Genomic DNA, 10,776 nt, shown 5'->3' on the forward strand with positions numbered 1-10,776 from the left:
GAAGCAGGCAGGGTGAGCTGGGATAGGCCTGGCAAGGAGGGTCTGGTCAGTGGTAGGCCAGTTCCTGTCTGACTGCTTAAAACAAACTGTCTAGCCTGACCCCTCACACCTAACACTCAGAAACTGCCCAGGTGGTATCCCCTGTCTGGAGTGCCCCTCTCCTCTCAGCACAAAAAAAGCCTGAGCTATGTCCTCCGCTCCCCAGAGCATCCTGGCTCTATCATAGCTACTGCCTTCTCCACTCTGCCTTCCCGCCATCCACAAGGAAGGGTACGGCTCTCCACACCCATCACTCCTCTGCCCTTATTATACAAACCTCCTCACACAGCATACAAAGTCCTTCACCTCCGTCTTTGCTAAAACTTTTGTCCATATGGTCCACTTGATGGGCTGATTGTTGTAGTTTAGATCTGAAATGTCTCCCACAGGCTCATGTTTAGACACTTGGTTCCAAACTGGTGACACTGTTTTAGGAGGATGCGGAAGCTTTGGGATGAGAGAGAGACCTGGCTGGCAGAGGAGGGTTCCTGGGAGCAAGCCTTTGAGAGATATGGCCAGGCCCTACTTCTAGACAAAGTACTCTGCTTGCTGGTCTTCTTCTGAAGTGTGACCAGCCACTTCAAGCTCTTGGCACTGAGTCTCCTCACCATCATGGATGTAATCACTTGAATTGTAGCCAAAGTAAACCTTTCCTCCCTTAAGTTACTTCTGACAGGGTTCTACTCACGGCAACAAGAAAAGTTAAACAGGGCTGGAGAGATGGCTTGGTGTTTAAGCACTTGCCTGTGAAGCCTCAGGACCCCAATTCAAGGCTCGATTCCCCAGGCCCACTTAAGCCAGATGCATAAGGTGGTGCATGGACCTGGACTTCATTTGCAGTGGCTAGAGGCCCTGGTGTGCCTATTCTCTCGCTCTACCTTTTTCTCTCTCTGTCTGTTGCTCTCAAATAAGTAAAAACAAACAAAAACTTTTAAAAAAAACAGAGTCAATACACTTTATTTTTTAAATATATTTTATTTATTTATTTATTTGAGAGAGAAAGAAACACACAGAGAGAGAGAGAGAGAGAGGGAGGGAGGGAGGGAGAGGGAGAAAATAGGCACACCAGGGCCTCCAGCCACTGCAAATGAACTCCTGACACATGCGCTCCCTTGTGCATCTGGCTTATGTGGGTCTTGGAGAATCGAACCAGGATCCTTTGGCTTTACAGGCAAATGCCTTAATCACTAAGCCATCTCTCCAGCCCCACTTTATTTTTTTAATGAAAGTTTTTTGAGGCTCTCATGCTATAAAATTCTTAAGCCAATTGCTTTACAGGCAACTTATCCTGAATTTTCTGAGAATAATTTTGGAGCAGTGATGAATGCCATCTGAGTGGGGCTGAGAATGAGTGTAATGAAACTGGCAGATGAGGCAGGGGCGTTTCAGAGTTCACAACCCAAGAAGGGAAAAGGACAGGGACAGGAGAGCACCCCACAGAGTCTGTTATTTTAATCACAAATTTGGTGACAATAGACTCAAGATAGAGACAAAAATGTTCATTGTCCCAGAGGCAATGTGGAAGGGAATAAAAAGAACTTGGAGAAAAGATTCTTCCCTCCTTGGGAAGGAAGATTCAGCCTGAGCCAATGAGCACATGGAAGAGAAAAGGCCACGGGACAAAAGAATTCTTGCAAAAAGGAGCCTCTGATCTTTGATAGGAGAGTCCCAAATTTTTCTATTTTTACCAGCCTCATCAATATGAAAAGATAGCTCACATGTAATTGGTACAGTAGTCATAAATGCAAAGCTTTTGTGTAAAATTGGATCATACTGAAAAAAAAAAAAAAACCACAAAGAAGATGCAGTCTAATTAAAGACCTGAACTATTGAAGGAGCCCAGTATCTTCTCAAAGATCTCATTGTTGATTTAAAGAAAAGAGGATCGTGTGGGGTGGGTGAAAAAAGGGAGCCTGGCCACAGTGCATAAGAGGCATGTGCTAGGCCAGGCGTGGTGGCGCAAGCCGTTAATCCCAGCACTCAGGAGGCAGACATAGGAGGATTGCTGCGAGTTCAAGGCCACCCTGAGACTACATAGTGACCTGGTCAGCCTGAGCTAGAGTGAGACCCTATCTCACAAAACCAAAAAAATAAAGAGGCATGTGCTAACTGCCTCACATTTGGGTCACTTCCTGAACCCTCAGGGCAGACCAACATTGTTACGGCACTTCAATGCTCCCCAGATCACATGGGAACTGGCACTTTCCTTTTGCTGTGAAGACCAACCTGACACACACGCACACACACACACTCAAGATCGTGAAACGCCTAGGTTAAACCTTCTGGCTTTTAGCCTTTTGTTTGAAAGGATCACAGTCTGCAGGAAGTTTCAGATGAAGGACAGAAGGACCAGTTTCCTTCCCTTCACAGGACAGCAGGACAGAGCCAGCGAACAGGCGCATGGGTGTCATCCTGTCCCCTTCTCCACGTGACCGCCACTGTCCTCACCCACCACAGGACCATCTTCATGTGACTCCCTTGGTGGTCAACACTGCCCTGCCTTACCACGTCAACATGGGAACATAATTCCTGCCTCAGAGGCCCAGGGGAGAGCAGCATGGGGGAGCCAAGTGCTGGTGGATCACAGAGTCTGTTGGGCACCATTACAGGGGGGACTTGAACTTGGAGCTCTATAGAAATGACTAGTTGTTTGTGAAGTCCTCAGAAACAGATGTATGCCACTCAGGGGCTGCTTAGCATGGATGGAGGTGCTCTAAGTCTCAGGTGAGGGGGAGACTCTCAGACCACTGTGATGGAGGCCAGACCCTGTTACACATGCCCCAGATGGGCAGAGCCTCGTAGACCAGTGGCCCCAGAAACCTGAGGGCAAGAGAATTCCTCAAACCTCTTCATGCTTCTCAGAAGCATCTGCCACCAAGGATCAGTGAATGTGTACCAAGGAAAGGAGCAGGGACAGGAGAGCTGGCTCGGAAGCCTCACATCCTCAGAAGAACTAAGATCCCTGTGGCTTGCCAGGCGAAGCCACCACAGCAGAAAGGAGCCACTGAGAGCCCCAGAGCAGCCTTTCCCAGCCTCGATGTGGAAGAGAAGAGGAGCCTGGGAAGATCTAGCAGCCAGCACCCCACAAAGAAACTGAACAAAATACAGGCATGATGAGTTCCATGGTCTCTAGTACGACTCATCTCCTGGCAGGTCACAGGCCAAGAAGGTCACAGAAGATAACCTTAGATAATTGTTGTCCATGTGATGGAGAAGTGATGGCCTTGCACCTACTCGTGATGAGGCCTTTTTAAAAGCGTTTTCCATTCACACGTGTTAATGGCAGCTATTCTCAGGGTCTGTGTGAGGCTTCCATACATGCACACAGTGTGTGCCCCTTCAATTCAATCAACCCTTTCTCCGCCCTGCTATGTGGCATTTTCACTGGAAAGAATTAACTAGTAGACACTCAGTGACAGCTTTAAAACTACATAAAACATAGACTGGAAAGAACGGTTTTAAACGCCCATGGTATTGGGCTGGGGAGATGGCTCTGTGCTTAATGGCATTGGCTTCCAAACCCAGACAGCCCAGGTTCAATTTCCCTTCATCTTTGCAAAATGGTTTACAATGTGGCATCTGTGACCCCAACACACCTGCAGCAATGGGAGGTGGAGCTGGAAGCATCCGAAGCTCCGAGGCCAGCTAGGCTGATGTACATTTCTGGTCTGGCAAATCATTTGCAGCAGCAAGAGGCCCTGTCTCAAAGAATGTTGGACACAAAGAACTCAAAAAAAACTAAATAAGAAATCAAACAATCCAATTTTAAAAATGGGCTATGGAACTAAATAGAGAGTTCTCAAAAGAAGAAAATACAGATGGCATATAAACATCTAAAAAAGTGTTCTACATCCTTAGCCATTAGGGAAATGCAAATTAAAACTACTTTGAGATTCCATCCCCCTCCTATCAGAATGGCTACCATCAAGAAAATAAATGACAATAAATTCTGGTGAAGATTCAGAAAAAGAGAAACACTTCTACACTCTTGGTGGGGATATAATCTGGTACAGCCATTGTGGAAATCAGTGTGGAGGTTCCTGAGACAGCTAAAAATAGATCTACCACACGACCCAGCTATAGCACTCCTAGGCATAGATCCTAAGGACTCGTCTCACTACACTAGAGACACTTGTACATCCATGTTTATTGTCACTCTATTCACAATAGCTAGGAAATGAAACCTGCCTAGATGTCCCTCAACTGATGAGTGGATAATGAAGATGTGGTACATTTAAGTGATAAAGAAAATTTAAATTATGAAATTTGCAGGGAAATGGATGGATCTAGGAAGGATTATACTTAGTGATGTAATTCAGACCTAGAAAACCAATTGTCACATGTTTTTCTCTCATACAGATCCTAGCTACAAATGTTTGGACTTGTATTTAAGTTGGAATAAAACTCAGTAGCAGAGGTCAGTAAGCTAGAAAGGGGATGGAAAGGGAGGGAAGGGGGACTTAAGAGGATTGTATTGTATATATGTAAGTAGAAGAACAGATTAGTGAGGGTGAAAAGACCTAAGTGAGATCAGGGGACGAGATTAGGTAAAGGAAGGGTGGGGGGGGGTAATCAAAAACCCTGAGATGAATCAAAAGGCACCATACTACTGAGAAGAAATGATAAAGGAGTGCTCAGCACTGAGACATCTCTATCACACCTTCCAAGGCTCAGGGTCCATTATGGAAGAGGTGGCAGAAAGAATGTAAGAGCCAAAGGAAGGGTAGGACTCCTTACAACGTGCTCCTCCAGACACAAAATGGCCTGGATATCCATGACTTCACAGTGCCTGACACTACCTACACAAGATCATCATAACAGGAGGAAAAGAATATGACATCAAAATAAGAGACTGACTGAGAGGGGGAGGGGATATGATGGAGAGTGGAGTTGCAAAGAAGAAGGGAAGAGGGAATTACTATAGTTTATTGTCTATAATTATAGAAGTTGTCAATAAAAAGAGAAAGCCAGGGCTGAAGGGATGGCTTAGCTGTTAAGGCACTTGCCTGTGAAGCCTAAGGGCTCAGGTTCATTTACTCACTACCCACATAATCCAGATGCACAAGGTGGTACATGCATCTGAAATTCTAGAGTCTAGAGGCCCTAGTACTTCCATTCTCTCTGTTTTTCTGTTTCTCTCTTTCCTATCTCTCCCCGCTTTCTCTCTCAAATAAATAAAGAAAATATTGTTTAAAAGCCAAATTAAGCTCCAAATAAGAAAAAATCAAAGAGCATAGTGGTTAATGGGGGTGAAAAGGTCTAAGTGAGGTTGGGGAAGAGATTGAGTAAGGAAAGGTGGAGGGAGGGCTAATCAAAATCTAAAAGGCTATAAATAAGTCATATGGAAACCTACATTTTTTGGACAATAGAACACACAGGAGCCATAGATTATTACTAGAAAATTTTCAGTGCCAGGGATTGGACACCTTTCCGTGAGTTGTTGGCCAGGGAGGCCCCTGATATCTCAAAACATTATAGGCCATTGCCAAGGCCCTTGGTTTCCCACCAGGAATGGATGGTAAGACCCTATTGATGAAGACTCCACATACTTGGGCTGCAAGGTCACTAAGAAATCCTGATGGGGCTGAGCTGAAAACCTCCTCCATGTAGACCAGCTGACAGAAAGCTGGAAAAAGCCATGATGCACACAGTTCAATGGGAGAGAGAGAAATCACCAGTGAAGATGCCCAACAGTAGACACTGCAAGCCTTATATTTTGCCAGCCAGGCCAAATGAGCCAACAGGTGCACTAGTGGCATATCTGTTATGGGGAAATTTAATAGCCCTCTAATTTGACTGGAGGCCTGCTCCATGGGAGGTAATACATCCCTGATACTGAAAACCTACAACAGGGGTAGTCATGAGCCCTAGAGGTGTAACTTCTGCTGATGTCTGGCTAAATGTATATACTATGCTTATCAAACTGCCCAGTAAGCACTTCTCTTAATGTTCATACCCATATATTAATGCTACTCTCACTTTTGGCTAGAGAACCTTCTCTTTTCAGATGTCAGTGACCTTGGGATGACTCAGGAGGCATCATGATGCTGAGAAGTGACAGAGGAGTGCTCAGCACTGAAATATCTCAATCACACCTTCCAAGACTCAGGGTCCATTGCAAAGGAGGTGGCAGAAAGAATATAAGAGCCAAAGGAAGGGTAGGACTACTTACAATGTGCTCCTGCAGACACAAAATGGCCTGGATATCCATGACCTCAGTACCTGACACTACCTGCACAAGACCATCATAATAGGGAGAAAAGATCATGACATCAAATTAAAAGAGAGACTGAGTTGGGGGGGAGGGGATATGATGGAGAGTAGAGTTTCAATGGGGAAAGTGGGGGAAAGGAGGGAATTACTATGGGATATTGTTTATAATTATGGAAGTTGTCAATTAAAAAATTATTTTAAAAAAAGAGCATAGTGGAACTCAATATAGTAGATAAAATAAAAACAATAGAAAAAAATGAGACTGGAATCTGATCCTTGGTGAAGATCAATAAATTCAACAAATCTCTGTCCCTGCTGATCAGAGACTGAGAAAGTAACACGGTCAGGCAATGACTCCAGTAGAGACTCCACCCACTGAGATCATAAAGGAAACTGAGGAATCATTTGATGTCATGCATTCACTCTTTAAAAGTTGCCAAGATCAGGCCAGAGGGATGACTTAGCGGTTTAAGGCACTTGCCTGCAAAGCCAAAGGACCCAGATTCAATTCCCCAGGACCCATTGAAGCCAGATGCACAGGTGGTACATGCATCTGGAGTTTGTTTGCAGTGGCTGGAGACCCTGGTGTGCCCATTCTTTCTTGCCCTCTCTCTCTTTCTCTGTGTCTCTCTATCTTTCTCTTAAATAAATAAATATTAGAATGAATTGTCAATTTTTCAAAAAAGTTCCCAAGACCACTCACAAAGAAGTTGAGAGCCTAAAGACCATGTATCTGGTTTTAGAAATTAACATTTGTAGTTTAAAGTCTTTCTACAAGCAAGTCTTTAAACTCACATAGCTTCTTTGGTGAACTTTACTAGATATTGAGGAGGAAATTATACTGAGAGCCAAACTACGTCAGAAGACTGAAGGCGAGAAAATGCTGTGTGACGCCAGTGTCACTCCGACGTGAAAATCAGATGGAGGCTTCACGGGAAGCGACAGCTACAGGCCTTTGTCCTGCAGGAAGGAATGCCAGTCTGCAGGTGGCAGAAGGCCAGAGAAGCAGAAATCCTCTGTGAGCCTCTTATAACAGCTCTAGTCTTCATTCGAGCAGAATCCTCAGGCCCAAAACATTTCCCATTAGGCCCTACCTCCACACTGCCGAAATGGGGATCAGGTTTCCAAAACATGAGTTTCTTGAGGACACTCAAATCACATAATTCCAACAACTCTTTTATTTTATTTTATTTGAGAGAGGGAGAGAGAGAAAATGGGTGTGTGAGGGCCTTCAGCCACTGTAAACAAACTCTAGATGCACTCCCCACCTTGTACATCTGGCTTACATGAGTCCTGGGGGATTGAACCTGGATCCTTTGACTTCACAGGCAAATGCCTTAACTGCTAAGCCATCACTCCAGCCGGATTCCAACAATTATTAAAAAGAATGGTGCATTATTATCCAGTGAGACTTACTCCCAGGAATGCAAGGTCAACTTAACATTTAGAAATCAAAGTAACTCACCCTGCTAGTGAACTGAGAAGTGGAAAACCATCTAGTCACCTTAGATGAAGTAGAGAAGCATTGATAAATGTCCAATATTTATGTATTAAAGCAAAATATGAAAAAGAAGGCTCCTGGCCCTTATAAGAAGCAGCCAGTGGAACCCTGAACCAAACCCCGGCATTCCCTTATGTATCCTGATTCACTCAGAGGGGAACGAGTTCTGCTGCCACAGCTGTCAGCCACACCAGCTGTCACAGGTTTTTAAAATTTATTTTCATATTTTTGTTTATTTGCAAGGCAAGAGAAAGAGAGAGAATGGGTGCATCAGGGCGTCTAGCTACTGCAAATGAATTCCAGAAGCATGTACCACTTTGTGCATCTGGCTTTATGTGGGTACTAGGGAATCAAGTCCCGGTCATTAGACATTACAGGCAAGCTCCTTGACCACTGAGCCATTTCTTCAGCCCCGGAGCAGGTTTTGAAAGAGACAGAGCCTGTCTGCACTCTAGGTAGGCGTAGCCTGGGGATTAGAGTGCCAGAGATTCAACAGTCACTAAAAGTCCCCAAGACAGGGCTAGAAGGATAGCTTAGCGGTTAAGGCATTTGCCTGCAAAGCCAAAGGATCCAGGTTCGATTCCCCAGGACCCACATTAGCCAGCTGCACAAGGTGGCGCATGCATCTGGAGTTCGTTTGCAGAGGCTGAAGGCCCTAGTGTACCCATTCTCTCTCTCTCTCTCTCTCTCTCTCTCTCTCTCTCTCTCTCTCTCTCTCTCTCTCACTCACTTTCTCTCTCTCTCTTTCTCTGTCAAATAAATAAATAAAGTTGAAAAAAATGTTTAAAATAATTTTTTTAAGTCCCCCAAACAGAGACACTTGAGTTCTTGTCTCCCTTCGCATGGAACACTGGACAAAACCAAGGGCAGGGCACACACTGGAGGGCGCGCAGGCAAGGGTCCTCAGTCCTAGAAGAAAGCTCCCCATAAGTGGGGAGGGAACCTGAGAAGTCAGCAGCGGGCTCTTAGGACTGCATGGGCTTTGGCAGGCTTGCAGTGAGTCTGAGTGTGACTCACGTAGAATTGGACATGTCCAGGGAATGAAGCACACCCAGAAGCCTCTGACGGATAAAGAGGCAAGGAGAGGTCGTCGGGCTCACAGCGAGCCTGCCAAAACTGTAAGGAAGCCAGGGAGTGACCAGTCCCTAAACCTCTAAGGAAGTTGTGGGTATAAGAAGTGAGGAGAAATTTCAAATGGGAAAGTGTGGGGGTGGGGAGGGAGGGAATTACCATGGGATATATTTTATAATCATGGAAAATGTTAATAAAAATTAAAAAAAAAAGAAGTGAGGAGAAAAATGGGCAAAGTGGCAGGTGGTCGGCTGGTGTCCTAATGAGTCCAGCATGAGCTGTCTAAGCACATTTGTGCTGGTTTGATTCAGGTGTGTCCCATAAAATCAGGTGCTGTGAATGTTAGGTTCCCAGCTGATGGAGATTTTTCAATTAATACCTCCTAGAGGCAGTGTATTGTTGGGGGCGGACTTATGGGTGTTATGGCCAGTGCCCCTTGCCAGTGTTTGGCACACTCTCCTATTCCTGTTGTCTACCTCATGTGGGCCAGGAGTTGATGTCCAGCCTCTGCTCATGCCATCGTTTTCCCCTGCCATCGTGGAGCTTCCCCTAGAGCCTGTAAGCCAAAATAAATCTTTTTCCCACAAGCTGCTCTTTGGTTGGACGATTTCTACTGTAAATGTGAACCTGGCTGCAACATCAGTGTTCTCTCCTGGACGGCTTGGGGCCCTCGCTACATTGTCCCCAGTGCAGACCACCTGGCCCCTGGTCTCTATCATTAGTGGGAACAGAAAATGGGAGCCAGGCTGTCAGTTTCCTAAAAAGTGACTTACATGCTTACCACATAGCCCAGCCATTCCACTCCTCTTTTCCCAAAGGAACTGAAGGTGCATGGGGCTGAGGAGACTTAAAGGTGTTTGCTTGCAAAGACTGCTGGCCCACTCTGCCAACGGCTCACAGTCATCAACTTGCCAGAAGTCTGTCCTTGGGGACAGGATCCACCTTGGCCTAAGGGGCCTGTGTGAAGCCATGTTCTCTCTGCTCAGGTGTCCCACAGGCCATGGCCGGAAGCATGGGGGAGCCAATGACCAAAGCTAAGTTAGGGTCCCCCCCTCCCTGACTTGGCTGTGCCGTCTTCTCCTGAACAGCATAGTCCACTTCTCCAAACCTGCCCCTTGCCTGCCTCTGCACCACATGGGCTCTTCCTCAGCCTTTCCTTGCAGGATTCCCTGCAGGTCGGGCCCCTCTCAGGACCTCTCCACCTTGGTGGGAACAGCCCTTGGAGACCTCTGCCCTCAGAAGGCAGCTACAACTTCAGGCCGCATGAGCCAGCAGCTGCACCGTCAAGGCAGCCATGCTGAGCAGGGCCTGGGCAAGAAACTGGGTTGAAAAAAAAAAAAAAACCAGAATAAAAGCAGCAGCAGCAGCAGCAGCAGATGGGTCGGGTGAGCAGCCTCCATTCCCACAGCAGGTCTGCTTGTTGCTCCACGGCTGCTCCAGAAACAACTCCTGAGGAACTGGGTGGCATACATTGATTTTAGAACATAAAAAAAATATTTCCTAGCGTGAAGGTACCCGTCAAAGATACACAAGGGGTGGGCATCCAAGGGTCAGGTGTCCAGGAGTCCATATCCTGGCTACCCACAGAGGTCATTCTCATGCAGGGCCTCAGAAAGCTGGCACCACCACTTGGGGCACCAGAAGCAGGTCCAGCTCCTCCTCCAGTGCTGTCTGATCCTTACAAAAGTCATGCTGGGGTGTCATAGGTTCCCTGAGTCCTTGCGGTCATCCCACCCTCTCTTCTGCAAAGGGGACTCGATGGCCCTCCTGTGCCAGGGCAGTGCCCGATGGTCTTAGAGCTGGTGACAGGCAGAGCCATGGAAAGTAGTTTTGGCTGGAGTAATGGCTCAGCAGTTAAAGGCACTAGCTTTAAAAGCCTGATGCAGGTCTGGAGAGATGGCTCAGCGGTTAAGCCACTTACCTGCAAAGCCTAACGGCCCTTGTTCAATTCC

This window comes from Jaculus jaculus, chromosome 3 (assembly GCF_020740685.1).
Source record: "Jaculus jaculus isolate mJacJac1 chromosome 3, mJacJac1.mat.Y.cur, whole genome shotgun sequence".
Lineage (NCBI taxonomy): Eukaryota > Metazoa > Chordata > Mammalia > Rodentia > Dipodidae > Jaculus > Jaculus jaculus.